A 19,734-nucleotide genomic window follows, 5' to 3' on the forward strand; every position below is an offset into this window, starting at 1 on the left:
AGTGCCCATAGTCTGTGGTGTTGAATTCATTAGTTTTGGCAAGTTTCACCATTTTTTGTTCTCAGCATTTCATTTGTTGAGGGATATGTCGGTACATTCTGTCGCTCTTGCCTGGATAAGGTGTTCTTCCTGCTGCAGCATTTAGGTGTATGTTCTTAATGTTTTGAGGGTGACTGTTGCCTTCCAGGGAAACTATCACTGAGCCTTAGGATATTACCTATATTCTTCGTTTCTCTCTTAGGAAGCTGTAAAGATCACCTGTCCTAAGCATTTGTTGAAACTCTCTTTGTTGCATTCTCTACTATGTGTGGGAGGGAAGCATTCTGTTAGCTGGTGCCTACTCTGTCAATGCTCGGTGAGATCTGAGAGGACAGAAGGGCTGAGGGTGTCTGTGCTCATTTTGTCCTGCGCTGTTGACTGCCCACTAGCCAGCCCAAGAGAGGCTTCCTGTGAAGTGGTCACTTACTGTACAGAAGACATAGATGATGATTAATTGAGAGGACATCATTCATTCATTCATTCATGTACTGTGCTGGGCATCTTGGATTTACTGGACAGAATGGACAAAGACCCTGTTCTCAGGGTACTTTTCGTCTCTCAGAAGGCTTGGTGGGTGATCTTGGCCATTAAGCACGAGTGTGAATGTGTCTGGATGCTCCGAAGGAGGAGTGTGAGGGGCTCTGGGAGGGTCTACAAGGGAGACCCAAGCTACCGTGTGAGACAGTGTTCTGCTGAAACCTGTGTCTTGGGACACAGCAGCACCTGAAGGGTTGCAGGAGGCAAATCCTGGTAGTGATCCTGTGTGTTCCTCTGTCTCCACAGGGCTTCTCTGAGTCACCGGACCTGGAGTTTGAGTATGCTGATACTGACAAGTGGGCTGCAGAGCTCTCCGGTAAAACAGGACTTCACATTACTGATTTAGTTAGTTTCCTTACTATACTCGAGCATCCTCCACCCAGATCCTCCAAATTCCAGTAGGCGGGGGTCACACCCACCACCTGGCCCCCTGGCGCCGTGTAATCCCATCAACGGCCAAGACTCAGAGACTATAAAATCCAGCTCCCGGACGAGAACAGTGCAGTCTGCCCCCGCGCCTGGCTGTTCCTCGCCAGGGCCCGTTGGAGGGGAGCGGGTTGAGCTTTCCTCCCTGCCCCGACCAGGGCTCCGGCAGCATTCGCGGCCGCGCGACATCTTATCAGAACATCTTTTATGACATCTTATTATCTTATTCCTACTTTGGACAAACTTGCAGGCTATCGAATGTAGCCTGCCCACAGGGCAGAGTCTGGCAAACTCCCCGTGACGTACCAAATATGCCAAATACCAGTAACAATGATGGGTCTCATTCTCCTAAAGAGCCTTGAATATAATCTCAGGGTTAGGATGAAAGAGACGTTACTGGGGCCTGCTCGAGGAAATCGACGAATAACAGGATGATGAAATGAAATGAAATGAAAATGGGCATGAAGAATATTTATAGATCAGTAAAAACTAGCTCAGGGAAGCTTAAGAATGGAAAAGTCACGTAGTCTTGTGGACTAAAAGGAACACTGATAAGATTTTCCTCTAAGGGAATCTACTGAAAAGCCACCAATATCAGGTGCAGGTCACCATGCCAGCTGATCAGGGCTGAAGATGGGGGAAAGGAGCCCAGAAATCATTTCAACAGGAAAGAAGCTTCCTTAATGAGAGCAAAGAACAGGTAGCAAAGAGGAGGCTGCTGTTGAAGTTATATTGATCACTTAGGTTTGATGTTTATTTCTAAACTTAAACTCAAAGAATTCAGTTCTATGGCCAGTTTGGAAACGCCTCCAGTTCAGGTGTTCTCAGAAGAGGTCTGGCCATCTTACGCTGAACAGGAAGTTTCTGTCTGATTGGCCCTGAGTCTTCTTTCCATGCTCCACGTATTTGCCATCTGGCAGTAGTTTAGAAACTTCCTTTTCATTTCTCATAAATTTTGTTGAAAGCAACCACATAATGAAGAGTAAATGCCTTCTACTTATTCTTAGCAGGAAGCCGGAACTTGGTCCCTTCCTTGTAATGCCCTATCCAGACCTTGCTGTGCCACAGATGGCAGTCGGCACTGTGAACTTGACTCCTTTCACATGCCCAGAATTCCTCTCATGAAGATCTATTCAGAGAGCGAGAGACAGATGTTTTCTTTACTCCTCACTGCTTAAGACAAATCTGTGGAATGTGGAACGTCCAGAGCTATTTTATTTGAGGCAAACAACATGAATTAACAATGTTTCCTTTCGTCCCAAGAATTGCTTGAGTTCATATTATGTTGATCTCTAAACAAAGATGATTTCTAACCTATGAGATTGGATTATTAACCTTTCCATTGATTTATATTCTGAGAAACTGCCCTAAGGGGTTTTGTTCCAGAAAAGCCTAGAGGGGGACAGAGCAATAGTATAGCAGTTAGGGCATTTGCCTTGCACGTCGTCTACCTGGGTTCTATCTCCGGCATGCTATATGCCCCCCAAGCACAGCCAGGTGTAATTCCTGAGTGCAGAGCTAGGAGTAACCTCTGAGTGTTGCTGGGTGTGACCAAAATAAAATAAAATAAAATAAACTCTTAGATTTTTGAATCTATGCAGACACCTATCTAAAGAGGGGGAGGGTGTATGTTAAGTAGTTGTTTGATACATAATTAATTGAGTTCTGTCTCTAAATGAAAGGTCATGAATCACTGGAGGCTACCAGTCCACCTTTTCCAAGAAATCCAACTATATACCCACTGCATGGCAGGCGAGAGAAGTCACAGGGTTTACTAGCATCTTTCATTTATTTACTTATTTATTTTTAGAAAGTTGTTCATGATTTATACCATTCAATATTCCAATACCAATCCTACCACTCGTGCAACTTCCCAAGAGTTTACTAGCCTCTTGAGAAAGGAACAGGATTCACTTGTCTTGAACCAAAGCAGGATAATGGGAAGTAGAGAGCAAGGAATTCTTATTTTTTCCATAAACTGAATATTCTGAGTCAACAGAAGAAAGGGAATATGAGGTGATGTAGGATACCAAGATGAAAAGACTGTTCTAATCGTAGATGTTCCTTGAAAGGGTTGATCCACGTCACATGGCTGAGATCAACTGTTGAGTGATGGAGGTGATAAGTGTTCATGAGTCATAGGATGTGCAAGTCAGAACTGCCCAGAAAGCTGTGTGGTAAAGCAGACACCAGTAGGGTCTTGAGGGATGAGAAGGAAAGCCTGGGGGTGAAGGGGCAGCATGAAGGCAGAAGGCTTGAAGGCAAGATTCCAGTGAGTCAACGAGAATGCCCTATATTTTTTCGACAATTTGATTTTTTATTTTTATCATTATTATCAAGTTACTCTTTTTTTCTTTTTATTAGTGAAACACCATGAAGTAAAGTTGTAGATTTACAATTTTTTGTGCTTGGGTTTCGATTATACAATGATCAAATACCCATCCCTCCATCAGTGCCCACTTTCCACCACCATGGATAATATCCCTCCCACCCACCCCCCATCCCACCCTGCCTCTGTGGCAGAGAATGCCCTATTTTGTATGAGGAAATAGTAGGTGCCCAATAAACACTGGTGAAAACCTAAAAGAAATTCTTTAAAGAAACTGAAATCAAACATTTTATTTCATAGCCCTGTGTGTTGTTGTGTGTTACAAACACTGCATGTTTCACACATTGAAGGTATGGGGTACCCAAGATCAGCAAGTCTATTGGTAACATTTTCCAAAAGTTGTGTGCTTCACTTCATGTCTCTGTTTTGTGTTTTCTCAATTCTTGCAACATTTCCAATTCATTAATATTATATCTATTGTGCCATCCACAGTACTTAATTTACTATAGTAATTAGGGGCATCATGAAATAGGACCAGATGAGACAGTAAACTTAATAAATGTTTGTATTTTAAATTGCTAAATCTACCACTTCCTCATTTCCTGCCCTATGCTTAAATCTCCTGGTTCCCTGAAAAACAACAGTGTTAGATTAGTCCAATTAATACCTTGATAAGTGGAAAGATGAACCACACATCTTTCACTTTAAAAAAAAATTAGAAGTGATGAAACTTAGTGAGGGCATGACAAAATTGATATGGGTCTCAAACTAAGCGTTTTATACCAGCTGGATAAACTGTGAATGCAAAAACCATAGACAGAGACAGAATATTAAGAGCAACATTTTAAAAAAAAAGGAATTTTCTTGCAAAGGAAAGCCCATAATGTTCACAAGAGATCTACCAAATGAGACTCTGATCTAGAAGGGATTGGAAGGATATAATACAAAAACTCAGTGAAATGAACACTCATCAAGAACACTCTATCCAGCTAGATCATCATTTAAGTTGGAAGGAAATGATACAGAACTTCACAGACAGGCAACAGCTTAGGGAATTCATAGCCTTGAAACTAGTTTTGCAAGAAGTCTTAAAGGAGCTTTATAAATGGACAAGAAAAACTTCACAGCATGTGGCACTCGCTATGGCACTCATTCATGGCATTTATGGTTGGTTGTCCTCTATAAATTAAGGAAGGTATGTTGGGCTACAGCAGTAGGATGCTTATCTTGAAGAGAATTAAGAAAATTTAAAGGGGGAAATCTGAATAGACCTATAAAAGTACTGAGTTTTTTTAATCCTAAGGGAATATTGGCTTTATTTTAGAAAATATTATATGACAAAGACTGCTTAAGTGTCTGCATTAATAAGTAAAAGATTGGGGCTGGAGCAATAGCACAGCGGGTAGGGCATTTGCCTTGCACGCAGCCAACCCGGGTTCAGTTCCCAGCATCCCATATGGTCTCCCAAGCACCGCCAGGAGTAATTCCTGAGTGCATGAGCCAGGAGTAACCCCTGTGCAATGCTGGGTGTGACCCAAAAAGCAAAAATAAATAAATAAGTAAAAGATTGTAATAAATTTTCTATGGGTAGGGCTGGAGAGATAGTACAGCAGATTCAATCCCTGGCACCCCATATGGTCCCCCAATCCTCACCAGGAGTGATCCCTGAACACAGAGTCAGGAGTAAGTCCTGAGCATTGCTGGGTTATGACCCCCCCCGCCAAAAAAAAAAAAACAGAAAAGGGAAAAAGTTACGTTTAGTCTAGTCCATAATGTTCTTTGAATTTATATAACTCTAAAAAAACTTTAATTTTTGGAAAAAACATTTATGATTTATAATTTTGAAGACTTTTAGATTATCTCTGTTCATCTGTATGTGTCTGAGTGTCACCACCTACACACATACAAACTACACACACATATGTGTGGTCGCGTGCCCACACGCACGCGCGTGCACACACACACACACACACACACACAGAATACCTGTCTGATATGTGAGGGTGGGGAGAGAGTATGATAACAAGTGGTCAAAGTCATCAGAACTGAAGATTTTTGTCTATACAACTGAGCTTACATGAGAGAGGGGTTGAGAGGAGCTTTTGAGACACTGGTGGAGGGAAGTGGGACCTCTGTTGATGGGTGTGGTGTTAGAACGATGTATTCATGAAAAGTGTGATTAACACTATTGTAAATCCTGGAACCTTAATAAAAATGGTTTAAAATAGTAAAACAAATTAAACACTATTGTAAATCCTGGAACCTTAATAAAAATGGTTTAAGATAGTAAAGCAAATTATAGTTTAAGTAAAAAGATGGAAAAAGAAAACAAAAAGTCTCCAAAGGACAAACACAGAATAGGAGATAGTAATAAGAATGGAAAAGAGACATAATAAAACTTACCAAACTTAAGATAGAGAAGGTACCAGGTATGACAATAATAGTTGGAAATGTCCATACTGGACAAGAACTGAGTGTTAAAAGTAGGTAAAGGGATATAAATGACAACCTTTCAGTATCTGTACTGCAAACCACAATTCCCAAAAGGTGGGAGGGGAGGGGGAGAGCGAGAGCGAGTGAGAGAGACAGACAGACAGAAACACAGACACAAACACACAGACAGACAGACAGACACACAGACAGACAGAGAGAGCACCATAGAGGAGGCTGGGGGGGCGGGACAGTGGAAGGGAAATTGGGGACACTGATGCAGGGAAATGTACACTGGTGGGGGGATAGGAGCTGGAACACTATCTCACAGTGATTCAATTTAAAAAATAATTTAAAAATAAATAAATAAAAATACGACCTACCAAACTTAGGTAATCATGGAGAAGCAAGTTTAATATATCAAAAATAAGAACTACAAGGTTCAGGGAGATAGCTCAAAGGGCTGGAGTGCATGCCAAGCATATACTGGGTCTAACTGTGATCTTTGGTATAACAAAGTCCCCAAGCAATGTTGCAATGGCACGGGTGGTTTCCCACAGCCACTGGGCCTAAGTAGTACTGTCAGTTCTGAGCATCAACTATGAGACCTGCAGTGCCAGACCAAGTATTTCTGGGAGTGGTCTCCACCCCTCTGAGCACTGGATGGGGAGCCTCTGACCTCAAAAAGAGTTACAAGAACACCAGGAATACTTCACCAAAGAGAATAAGGTAATTAAAAATTTCCAAAGAGATGCTGAGCTAAAAAGCACATGGAAAAACATTCAATCTAACATGGAAAACAAAAATATTTCGTCTGACAGAGTAAAGATTAAGAGGGGCCCAGGGAGATGAATTAGAGGCCCAGAGAACACACTCTGCATGTGTAAGGCCCAGGTACAATCTTCAGCACTGCATGCCCATCTCCCACACTCACCTCATATTGCCATCATCACTAGCACTGAAATGCTAGCCCCTAAACAATGTCAGGTTTGGGGGCTAGCATCTTTTCACAGTCCCTGCATGAAAAGCAAACAAAGAAGGCAAATTAAAAAAAACTGAAGATAAAAGTACAGCAATGACTCAAGTAAAAGAAAAGAAATAAGACAGAATAAAGGGGAAAAGTCTATGAGAATTATCAGACTAAACCGAAAGTGTGAACATATAAACCAGAAGGCAAAGAGAATGAGAAGGAAGCAGAGATCAGAGTCAAAGGAACAACAGCTGAGAATCCCCAAACCTACAGAAAGAAATGCAGATGTTAGGGAAGCTGAGAAAATATCTGGATTTCTTTTTAAATCTAAAATTACCTACACTGGGCTGGCGTGATAGCACAGTGGGTAAAGTGTTTGCCTTGCACACCGCCAACCCAGGTTCGATTCCCAGCCTCCCATATGGTCCCCTGAGCACCGCCAGGAGTAATTCCTGATTGCAGAGCCAGGAGTAACCCCTGTACATTGCTGGTTGATTACCTACATTAAGAGAAAGAAAAAATAGTGCAGGCTTCCAGGGAAGAAGAAAAAAGTACCATATAAAGGTATCTCTACCTGGTTTTCATTATACTTTTCAGTAAAACCCCCCTATCAGCTAGAATGGAATTTCATATTCACACTACTATTTTTTTCTAAAGTCAATAATATTTTAATATGTCAGGGCCAGAGAGAGAGGACAGCAGATAGGGCATTTGCCTTGCATTCAACCAACCTGGGTTTGATGCCCAGCATCCCATATGATTCCCTGAGTACTACCAAAAGTAAACCCTGAACATTTACAGGTATGGCCCCAGAACAATCAAAAAGAATACTTTAACCTGTAAAATTATCATTCAAATATGATAGAGAAAGAAATCTTGTTCTGACAAAAGCTAACAGAGTTTACCACTACAAAACCTACTCTAATGAAAGCTTAAAAGTTCTTCTACCTTAAGAGAAAAAACAAAAGAATACAAAAGCTTGAGTGAAGTGACAAATTACAACATAAAAACAAAAAAAAATCATCTGAGACAACAAAAAAAGATTAAAAGAAAGGAAGACATTAGTCAAACCATGAGTCAATACCAGCGCAAAAAGGGCTCATTTGGATATAGAAAGCATGATAAAATTTCCATGGTAACCAAAAAACAAAAATTTAGGGCAAAGACCTTTAGGAGAAACAAATGGAGAAATGGTGAGAGTCAGAAGCGTAGACCATCCACATTAAAAAAGAAACAAATGGGAGAAACATGAGAGAAATATAAAATCATGATGCAAAGGATAGAACGCTAGTAAATTCCACATATTAAAAATGATCCTAGGAAAAAAAATGATCCTAGAGGCAAATGGTCTAAACTTACCAATGAATAGCCACAAAGTGGCTAGATGAATTTTTTCTTTTTAAGTAGCGGTTTAACAAATATCCCAAGGCAACAGAAACCAGGGTCTTGGACAGGAAGCTTACCTCAGGGGAGGGACAGAGGAGAATTAGGATGAGGTGGGAGGGCCGGGGAACTGGGACAGTGGTGGAGGGAAGTGGTAACTCTGGGGTAGAGTGTGGTGAGGGACTGCATTATACATGGAACACATTAACAGTATTGTAAACCACAGGTGCCTAAAATAAGTAACAGGATCCATCTATATTATGCATGCAAGAATCTCACATCAGATTTAAAGACAAATACAGGCTTAGAATAAAAGTTTGCAGGAAAGCATTCTAAGACAACACAGATAAAAGGCAGAAACTGCTATTATCTATTTGATAAAAGACTTTTAACAGAAAAGGGAGTAAGAGAAAATAGGGACGTTGTATATTGATCAAGGGGTCAATTTATAGTCACCAGAGGTAAAAGACTGCTCAAAAGATTGAGCACATGCGTTACAGGCAGGAAGCCCAGGTGGAATCTCCAGCACTGCCTGCTTCCCCAAGCACTGCCTGGTATGGCCCCACAGCAAAAACCCAAACACAGAAAATATAATAGTCGAAAATATAACATATTCCACATTTGAATACTCAAATATACAAAACAATAATAGAAGGCAAGGATTGCATTGACAATCACACAAAAAAAACTGTAGGGAAATCTCAATATATAACTTGAGAGCGATGGACATATCACAAGACCAAAACATTTTAACTAAAGGGGCTAGAGGATAGAATGGGGCTAAGTGGCATGCCTTCCTTGCATGTGGAGAAGGTCCTGAACACTGTAGGGTGTGGCCCTGGATGCCAGATTACACATCCGACAAAGGATTAATAGCTAAAATATGAAGAGAACTCATACAACCCCACAACAACAACAACAACAAAAAAGCAGCTCTGTCATGTCGGGGACTTCATAACACATGAAAAGACATTTCTCCAAAGGGGAAATACAGATGGTTTCCACACATGGAAAAAAAACTATATTTGTCTTTAAATCTGATGGGAGATTCTTCAACATCAATTATGAAAATGCAAATCAAAACCACACAAGAAGTCATCACCTCACATCCTAGAGGACGTGAAAATTAAAAAGATAGGAGGGGCTGGAGTAATAGTACAGTGATTAGTGTGCTTGTCTTGCATGTGGCCAACCTGGATTTGATCCCAGACATTCCATGTGGTCCTCCAAATCTTCCAGGAGTGATTCCTGAATGCAGAGCTTGGAGTCACCCCGGAGCATCACTGGGTGAAGCTCAAAACAAAAGATTAGAAACAAGCGTTGGTAAGTTTGTAGAGAAAAAGGAACACTTTGTGCTGCAAAATAGTCGGGAGATCCTGCTGTGAAAAAAAAAAAAAAAGGATCATTTTCATATGATCCAGCAACTCAATTCCTAAATGTTTGTAGAATTTGAAACCCCAAATTTAAAAGGATTCCATATTTTTGGCTATTGTGATTGATACTACTATGAACAAAGGGTTGGAAATTTGCAAGCCTTTGTTCATAGTAGTATCAATCACAATAGCCAAAAATATGGAATCAGACTTATCCATAAACAGATATCATATATCCATAAACAGATGCCTGAAAAACTATGAACTCACATACACATGAGCGTGCATGCACACACACACACACACATACACACACACCCCACTATATAAGATGAATTAGGGGCCACTGAGATAGCAGGGGGCAGGGCATTTGCCAAAACAAACTATAAAGAGTAGGTGCCTTTTGACAAAACGGATGGAACTTGAGGACAATATACTAAACAAAACAAGTAAAGAAGTAAAAGACAATGAATGGTTTCTCAGGCGGAAAATTAATTACTAAAGCAAATGAGATGTTAAAGAAACAAAAGTAATTCCTAGCATTACTTTAAAATACTGGTGTGGTTACTAGAGGGAAAGGGAGAGGAGGGGAGAAAAGGGGATCTTTTTGGTGGGGCAGTGGAGGAGGGAGTAGTGAGAAAGACATACGTGTAGAGGTGTGATACTAAGTTCTGAAATTTCATAATTTTGTGAACCAAGTTGATAAATCAACAGTTAAACAGCTTTAAATGACTAATGGGAGCCAGAGAGATTGATAGCACAGGGTAACATTAAGGTCTCCAAAGCCTTGCCAGGACTGATCCCAGAGCACAAAGCCAGAAGTAAAACTTGAGCATAACTGGATCTGGCCTAAAAATGCCAAACAACTAATTAACTTTTAGTGTTCATTATCTTGGGGCCATCAGGAGTCCAGTGATCCTACTTGTGGGCATCTAGAGCTGATTCATTCTTCTCATTTCCCTCTCCAGGGACAGGCCACTCTCAGTATCATTGAAGAACTAACATTCCTGCTGAATGACATGTGAAATCTGCTAACTCTCAAATGATAAAACTTTAAATGTTGCTGTTAAAAGAAAACAACAAAGGACCAGAGAGAGCTCAGTGGACAGAGTGAATGCTATGTATGTGGGAAGCCTGGGTTGGATCACAGGCACAGCATGGTCCCTTGAGCACTCCCCTGGGAGTAGTTCCTAAGCAGAACTGGGCATGGCCCCAAAATAAATGAAAAACAGGATAATTCTAAACTGTTACACTTACCTTACCCTTTAGTGACTGCTGTCCTGATCAGTCAATAGCCACCAATAGAAAACAAGACTCCCCACCAGCAAAAACATTCTGACTTGCAAAGTGTTCAAATGATGGTTAGTGGTTTTGTAAAATGGTTTTTGTTTGTTTGGCTTTGGGGCCATACCTGGAGGTGCTTAGGGATTTCTCTGAAGGCTCAGAAATCACTCCTTGACAATGCTTGGGACTATATGAGGTACCGAGTATCAAACACAGATTGGCTACATGAAGGTAAAAAGCCCTGCCCACTGTACTACTGCTCCGGTCCCAATGGTTAGCATTGTTTAGTAATAAAATATTTTGCATCACGGTATGTCCATTGTTTATTAGACATAATGCCATTGCATGTAAGAGATCACAGCTTGGTATAAACACAACTTTTACATGCACATGGAAACCAAAAAAAATAATGTGACTCACTTTCTTGGAAAAGTCATGTTATCGTTATGATCTGCAATGAAAACCCACACTATTTCTTTTTTTTTTTTAATTTAATGTAGGAGTACTGCTATTTATTCAGCCATTGAATAAGATGATTGAACTGGGCATGAACTCCACATTACTTCTTCTAAAATTTTTTTAAATTGAATATTCATAAGACAGACCATTACAAAGCTCTTCATAATTGGGTTTCAGTCATACAATGATCCAGCACCCATCCCTCCACCAGCGTACACTTCCTACCACCAACGTCCCCCGTTTCCCTACCATCATCCTCTAACCTTCAGCCTCTCTCTATGGGAGGCACTTTCCTTCTTGCTCTCTCTCTCCTTTTCCTTTTGTGCATCATTGTTCGCCCACATTACTTTTGAGGTGCGGTCACAAGCAGAGAAATCACAGGAAGTGATATGGCACGTGCGTGAGGTTACTCAAATGAAGCTATATTTAGCCAACAATTTCAGACAGACCAGGAAGCCAGAATGTGAGGGAGACAAAAATGTTCCAATTCATCCTGAAGCAATCACATGTAAAGCATCTATGATAACCTTTCTTTAGTTCAGATGTTATGTTTTTGAATAGTTTAGGAGAAACAAAGGCAACAAAAAAACCAAAAAGGGTTTCACAAAAGTACTAGATAAAGAAGTATAAGACACTAAAGTTTCCCAACAGGCTAGACATTACAGTTGAAGAGCCATGGGAAGGCCACTTCAGTTTGAAAAGATGTTCCTGATGTTGCAGGATGAGGAGGCGGATAAGCCCATGAGTGCACCCTCGTATCCTCAGGGGAGGATCAGGAGGAAGGAAAGAAATAACAGCCTTACAGCAAGAGAGCCTGTGGGAATGTCTCAGCTGAGTGGTGGGGGGTGAGCAAAAGACTTTGACCCCAGCAGATGTGCCTCAATCTATTTTCTAAAATGAAATTGATTGTGTGCTCCAAGAAACTTCTGTAAGGAGATTTGGAATGACTATTGCCATGAATAAACTGACAAAGCAAACTCTTCTGGCAAATTAAAAAATAAATAAACAAACAAACCCAACTAATGCCGTGACCAATAAAAAGAGACCAGCACAGACTTTTCAGCCAATGGGGTCCATCCTCATGATGTAATGAAGACTTGTCTGACAATCCCTAGAAACTACTTATTATTTATTATTATTTACTATCTCTTAGTCTTAGAACTAAGGAGGCAGTGCCCACCCTCCCCTCCTCAATACCTCCAAGGGTGGAGCATGGAAAAGGAGCTCAGTTTTATTCCTTATATGAATAAGGGGATGAATACTAATGACAAAGAAAGGTATTAGCCTTGGTAGAGGTGAAAGTTGCAAAAAAAAAAAAAATTAAAAGACACTCAGAGGAAACTCTTCCAAGCCTGAGATGAAACCAAGTGATACACTTGAATTTTTGTTAGCCAACTGAGGGTTATTTATTTTGCTATTTTTAAGTTCAAAACTCTTAGCCTTTTCTTCCTACTGAGAACTATTTTCTGAAGTTAGAAAACAGAGCCAATTAAAATATCGGCCCAAACAAAACATGCCAACCAGGTGCTCTCAAAATAAGAAAAAAAATTAAGTTCAAACATAAAAAGCAAAGAAAGGGGAAATAATGTCAGGATTGTCTGCATCTTGCATTAAGAATTTAAAGACAGCTTGTGAAGAGCAAGTTTAGGTGCTCATTCTCAAGCTAAACACATAACAGAGCTCACTGGAAAGGAAGAAATGCTTTTCCAGTTTCTTTTCCCCAAATCTTCCTTCCCCCAACAGGACACAATTATGTGGATTCCCCAAGTATTGAAGTCTGTTACATTCCAATTAAACAGATGAGGAATAGTTCAATGCCAAATAAGTAGAATTTTTAAGACCAATGCCACATTTCCTCCATTAATAATAACCTAGCAAAAATTTGGCTAAGTACTTCACAACATATTTTTAATCTCACTTTGTTCTAACTTTATGAGAACAAAGCCTGATGAAAGACTGAAAGTGTGGAGAGAAACCAAAGAATTTTCTCATCATAAAGGTAATAATTATAAGCTCCATTAATATCAATCAGGAAAAGTACAACAATGATTAGTAACTCATGATTCACTATTTATATTTATAAACACAAGAACTTTTATAATGGAACAATTCAAAATTTAAAAACAACGTACTACCACACAGCTGCAATGATTATCAATATCCTCCCATCGCTGCATTAGCTTCATCTTTATTCTCAACTAATTCATTCCTTTTTAGCAGTTTTTCACATATACATATAATGAATACATTAATCTTCTCTGTATAATTTGAGAAAGGTATGCATGCACATCCTCCACTTTTCTCATGATTCAGAATATTTCTATGTCCCTCAGAAAGTATCCTCATGTCCCTTTCCAGTTTTTACTGCCATTATTAGATAATCAATGTTACTGGATTCTTTTTTTACCTTGAAATTTGTTTTGCACTTCTAAAACTTCTATAAATGGAATGACACAGGTCTTGCTCTACTGTCTAATTTTTATTTCCATGTTTCTGAGATTTATGCAAGTTGTTGACTTTATCAGTAGTTTATTCCTTGTATGAAAATTAGACATTTTGACTATTCATTCTCCTACGGAACATAGTTTGGATGCTTACTTCAGGAGATACTCTAAATAAGTCTATTATGAACATTCCTGCGTGAGTTTCCAAAGAAAAGCATGGGGGCATGCGGGACTTGAGTGTTCGGTGGCCAAGAATGTTCCCCTGGCCAGCCCACAGCGATGGAGGGACGAATGACCAGGGAATAGAGAAACTGGGCCTCAGGCTGCTCGGCAGACAGTTTATTTCCCTCTCCTCCACAACATAGTCTGATCTTTCCCCTTACAGCACAATCATAGTCTTAGTTTTGGTCGTAGCCCCATCATCATAGTTTCATCATCCTAGTCCTCGTAGTCTTCCTCTTCCTCCTAGTCATCCTCATAGACGTCAAAGTCCTCTACCAGTTCTCATCTAGTCCTTATATTCCTCGTCTTTTCCCTCTTACCCTTTACAGCATAGTTATATAGAAATCATGAAGAGTGGGGGTACACATAGGTGGGGTTGAACGTTGTCATAACATCAAACAGAGGCAAAGACACTCCTTCAGGGGATGTTCTAAGAGATTAACTCAAGGACAAGATCTCATCTGAGGGTTCAGCACTCCAGATTACTACAAGATCCACTCAAGGGCAGGGTTCCATCGAGGGTGTATTGCTTTCTCCTTTCCTCAGCTAAGTAATCATAGTAAATTTACTTCATATAATATTTCTAGTCATTTTGTATGAACATAGTAAGAGATATATTAAGCTTAAAGTTGGCTCTTTCAGGGGACCATCACACTATATGTCCCAGATCTTTCCTAACCCCAGCAGGGTTCTTATTCAGTCACTTATTTTTGGGTCATGACAGAATTTGTCCCCATGAATATGCTCTTATTATACTTCTTATGGCACTTAGCTTGTCCCTTTCTGATGCCAGGGTAGCTTACTGCTTGCCCTGGGTCCATCCAGTCCCTTTGTTGGGACCCTGATTTTGGAGTGCTAGGAACTAAGGGCAACTGTGGCGTAAGTCAAATAAATATGGATGGATGCCCAGGAGTAAATATTATTTGGAGTCAATTAACTCCCATGTTTCAAAAGCATAGCGTCAACTGTCTTTCTGTGACTATACAAAAAGGACATTGCTAAATAAACCGTGCAAATGACACAAAGGATAGAGAAAAGTAATATAGAATTATTAGTGCTTGATGGAACTGGGTGTGCCTCAGTTGCACTGTTGTGGGAGTAGCTCAATAAACCTTAAGCGCCCTGCAGGAGGAGCAAGGACAACCCAATGTTATCCAACATTCTTGTATGGCCTTTTTGCAAACATGTGGTTCATTTTTCTTAGGAGTGGAATTTCTAAGTCAAAGGGTAAGTGCATATTTGATTTTTATGTGAAACTACTAAAACTTTTACCAAAGCAGATGTACTATTTTCAACTCTTATACAAAGTTGCCTATAAAATTTGCCTATAGATTCACCAGCATTTGATATTGTCAACATTTTTAGTCATTCTAAAGAATAAACAATACTAGTTCTCTGTAGATGTGTTAGGAACCACTGCACCACCATGAAATGGACTTGGGGGAGGGCATGCCCCCAAGCCAAATCCAGAAAGAACAAAGTGCCACAAAAAGAACCCCACACAGCAACCAAAAGGGACTCAAGCAAAAAAGAAGTAAAAATAGGCAAGCTTTCCAGAGTGTTCAACATACATCCAGAAAGAAGATACAATATAGACACTGATCGGGCTGAGTCAATCTGGGAAATTTATGTTCTCCCAAGACCACAGCTAAAGGCCCACATGGAGAATAGTGGTCTCAGTCTGTGAGCACCCTTTTTTGACCAACTGCTTTCTACCCCCACTCCCATCCCAACACCTACCATATATACCCTATAAATCTTTTGCTCGGATCAGTACTCTACTGTATCCAAAAATTATCAGTTCTTGGGTAATTTTATTTTTGTGCAGTCAAGAGTGTTTATATCCTGGGAAGGCTCCCCTGCCTGTAACATGAATTTGCATTTCTAATAAATTGAGGGTCTTTTCATGTGTTTGTTGACTACTCATATATCTTTATGATGTATTGGTTCAAGATTTCTATCTTCTTAAAAAGTGACTTTCTTGTGGAGTTACAGAATTCTTTATATATTCTGACAGGAGTTCTTTGTTAGATCTAATCTGCCATTGTCTCTTTCCAGACTCTGGAGTGCTTAGCTCCCCATTATCAATTCATGAGTATTGAGTATACTTTTATGCTACCTTTCTAAAGGCATTTGTTTTTAAATTTAAAAATTTAAATCAGAGGTTCTAAACTTCTCTGGCCTGCCATCAAAGTTTCAGAAAAAAAAATTGAGCATGTTCTTAGAAGTTAACGAAGGTAATCGTTAAGCAAAGAAATAGAAAGGGTTCCCCAACTGCACCTGGGACTACAACTCCCCGTGGATCATTTCGGTAACCTCGGGGAGATAGTATTGCCCACTTTGGGGAACACTCACCTGGGTTCATCTTTATTTGGGGGATTACCTTGCAAGTAGGGCTCAAGGAGTTTGGGGACCAATCCTGGCAATACTCAGCCTGACCAGTGTTTCAATGTTAGGACCCAATGATACAGTCCTAGAGACCACCTACATCACCTCAGTGGTGCCCAGTGGCTTCTGGGCTGCACAGGAGGCCATGCGGTGCAGGAGATCAAACCTGGGTTGAGTACATTCCTACCATGTGCCTTAACTGTCTTTATTTTACTTTTTGTTGTTGTTTTTAGGCTACACCTGACAGTACTCAGGGTTTACTCCTGACTTTGCCTGCACTCAGGAATTATTTCTGGCAAGGTTTGGGAACCATATGGGATGCCAGAAACTGAACCCAGGTTGGCTTCATACAAAGCAAGTGCCCTGACTGCTATACTATCGCTCTGCCCCCCCATGGTTCATCTTTAACCAAGTTTTGTGAATGATGTGAGCATTTGATTGAGGTTGATTATTTTCTTTCTTCTCCTAAATATTATTACTTAATTATCCCTGCATATTTGTTGGAAACTCTCATGATTCCCCACCTATTACTCTGCCTCTCTGACCAAAAGTCAAATGACAATACAGAAAATTTTCTATTTCTGGACTCTAGTCTCTTCTTACATCACACTTTTCTCTTTTCTGCCCTTCCCATATGGTTTTGATTATAGTGACTTTATATGATAAATCTTGAGTCAGAGAAGAAAAGTCCACAAAATTTATTCTTTCTAAAGATTGTTTTGGCAAGTCTAAAGGTCCTCTTTGAATTTCCATACAGATCCATGAGCTGACCATCTTTTTCTACTTACTGGGACTTTTTTTTTTTCAAGACTAAGCTTCTGTTTACCTGAAACAAAGTTAGTGTTTGTTTGCTTTTGGATGACACCCAGCAGTGCTCTGGGCTTACTCCTGGCTCTGTGTTGAGCAATCACTCCTGGAGATGTTAAAATTGCTTTCTTCTACCAGGTAATAAAGATGATTTTGAGAATATGGCTCAGTAGTAGAGTACTTGCCTCACAAATGTGAGACCCTGGATTCAATCCTGCTCCAGCCCAAAGAGAAAAAACTTATTTTTTTCACTAGAACTGAGGCTTAGCAGACAACATGTCCATCTTTAACAACAATAAAAACCCACATTCTAGGGCTAGAGAGATAGTTCAATAGGTTAAGCACATGCTTTGCATGCAGGAGACTAATGTTCAATCCCTGGTACTCTGAGCACTGCCAGGAGTAGCCCTCAAGCATTGTCAGAATGTCCAAAAACCAAAAACAAATAAATACTTGTTCTTGAAATGTACAAATGAAACTATTAAAATATTCAATGCTCACCAAAGTCATCCAGCCTCTGCAACACAGTCTACATTTTAAATGTCTGCTATTTGAATATGTGCATGCATTACCAAATCAGGACAAATCCCCCTAAAGGTGTGAGGATGGGTTAGTAGAACTAATGGTGAGATGTGTTTGGGCACTGGAGTTTTAAGACTTTATTTTGAAGTCTTAAATGAAGACTCCGATAAACAGTACTTAAAAGAAAAACTGCAATTCTAGAGAAATGCATGCTAACGCCTTAAAATTAACACCAAAGGGTTGGGTCCTGGGCAGGCACATCTCTTGATTACTCACACTCACTTCCATGGCCTCTCCCCAGGACAGCTGTGGAATAGGCAAAGTTTATCTTTAGATTCTTCCACTTCCCCTTCTGGGTCACCGTCCTGTCTTCTGGGACCATGAAATTGATGCCCCAAGCTCTCCTGGGTGGCAGTACATCAGGGGAGTCTTATTCTTAAAGCCATGATTTTCCCACCACCACTCTCTTCATCCTGTGCCCTAGTAAAATGAACACTGAAGTTCCCTTCGCAGTTCATCCACAGAGGGGAAAGTCATGTTGTAAATGAGTTTCACACTGGCATAGAAGTGACTAATATTTTTTATTCTGAGCATATGTGCTGGCATTCTACAAGTTTGTTATGCTAAAAGGCCATGCTCAGATAAAGAGAAGCTTAATCTCCAGGGTACCTAACACGGAAAATTTGAGACCGAGCAGCATTGCCAGGTATGGCCTTTGAGCATAGCAACAACAAAGAAGAAGAAAAAGGGGAAGAAGACATAAGAAAGGTAGAGAGGAAAAGTGAGGAAGTCAGGGTTTCCTAAAACCATTCAAATACCATCTGATTGATGAGTCTTTCATAGGGTCAACCAAGCCTTGTCACCCCTAATAGAGGTAAAGATACTAAACACCTTGATTCTCTAAGGAAAATTTGGGAAAAAAGAGTGTGGTCAATGAATAAACTCATTAGAGTTGTTTTACAGAACTCAGCATACTGGGGTGAAGGTGGAAGGGAGTGGGACATTGCTGAAGGGAAGTGGGCACTCTGATGGTGGGTGTGGTGTTAGAATAATGTATCCATAAAAGGTAAAGGCCCTCCCGTTGATCATCGATTTGCTCGAGCGGGCCCAGTAACGTCTCCATTGGAGACTTTGTTGTTAACTGTGTCTGGCATATTGAATACTCTCGGTAGCTTGCCGGGCTCTCTGAGAGGGGCAGAGGAATCGAACTCGGGTCGGCCATGTTGGCCGCTTGTAAGGCGAACGCCCTACCCGCTGTGCTACTGCTCCAGCCCGTATCCATAAAAGTATCACAGAATTGAAAAGCATGTTGCATTAATAAAAGTAGGGAGGAAGCCCCATGGAAAAGTGAAATGTAAATCTAAACAATGAGGCATAATTCTAGGAGTTTCCTCTTCTCAATGTAAAATAAAACTGAATAACTGAGAAGGCTGTCAAGATTAATCAATGTCAAAAAGACATCTTTTCAATAAGTAGCACTGAGAAAACTGGGCCCACACCATATGCCATACACAAAAATAAACTCAAGATGGATCAGAGACTTGTGAGAGGGAAAACTCGTTAAAGGATACAGGTCAAAAAGCATTATGAAAATCAATTTAGCAATGAATTATTGATATGACAAAGAAACATTGAATACAAAAAATGATCAATTAGAGAACCTAAACTTTAAATTCTGTGGATCAAAGGATACTGTCAAGAGTGTTAAAAAAATGGGGTTGGAGTGGGGATGGAGGGAGGGATGCTGGGACCACTGGAGGTGGAAAATGGGCAGTAGTGGAGGGATGGATATTCGATCATTGTATGATTGAAACACAAGCACAAAAATTTGTAAGCCTGTAACTGTACCCGGTGGTGATTCACTAATAAAAAAAAAATAAAAAGAGTGTAAAAAAACATTAATTTAACTTTAAAGAGTGTAAGACACCCTATAGAATGAGAAAAGAAAAATGTTATAGATCATATATCTGAGAAGTAATTTATACCCAGAACACACACACACACACACACACACACACACACACACACTCACTTCCAACTGAACAAAAAAATGGAAAGTGAGAAAAGGACTTGAAGAACATTTCTCTAAGGAAATATACAAATTGCACATAACCCAATCAC

This window comes from Sorex fumeus, unplaced genomic scaffold (assembly GCF_029834395.1).
Source record: "Sorex fumeus unplaced genomic scaffold, SorFum_2.1 ptg000098l, whole genome shotgun sequence".
In the NCBI taxonomy this organism is placed as follows: domain Eukaryota; kingdom Metazoa; phylum Chordata; class Mammalia; order Eulipotyphla; family Soricidae; genus Sorex; species Sorex fumeus.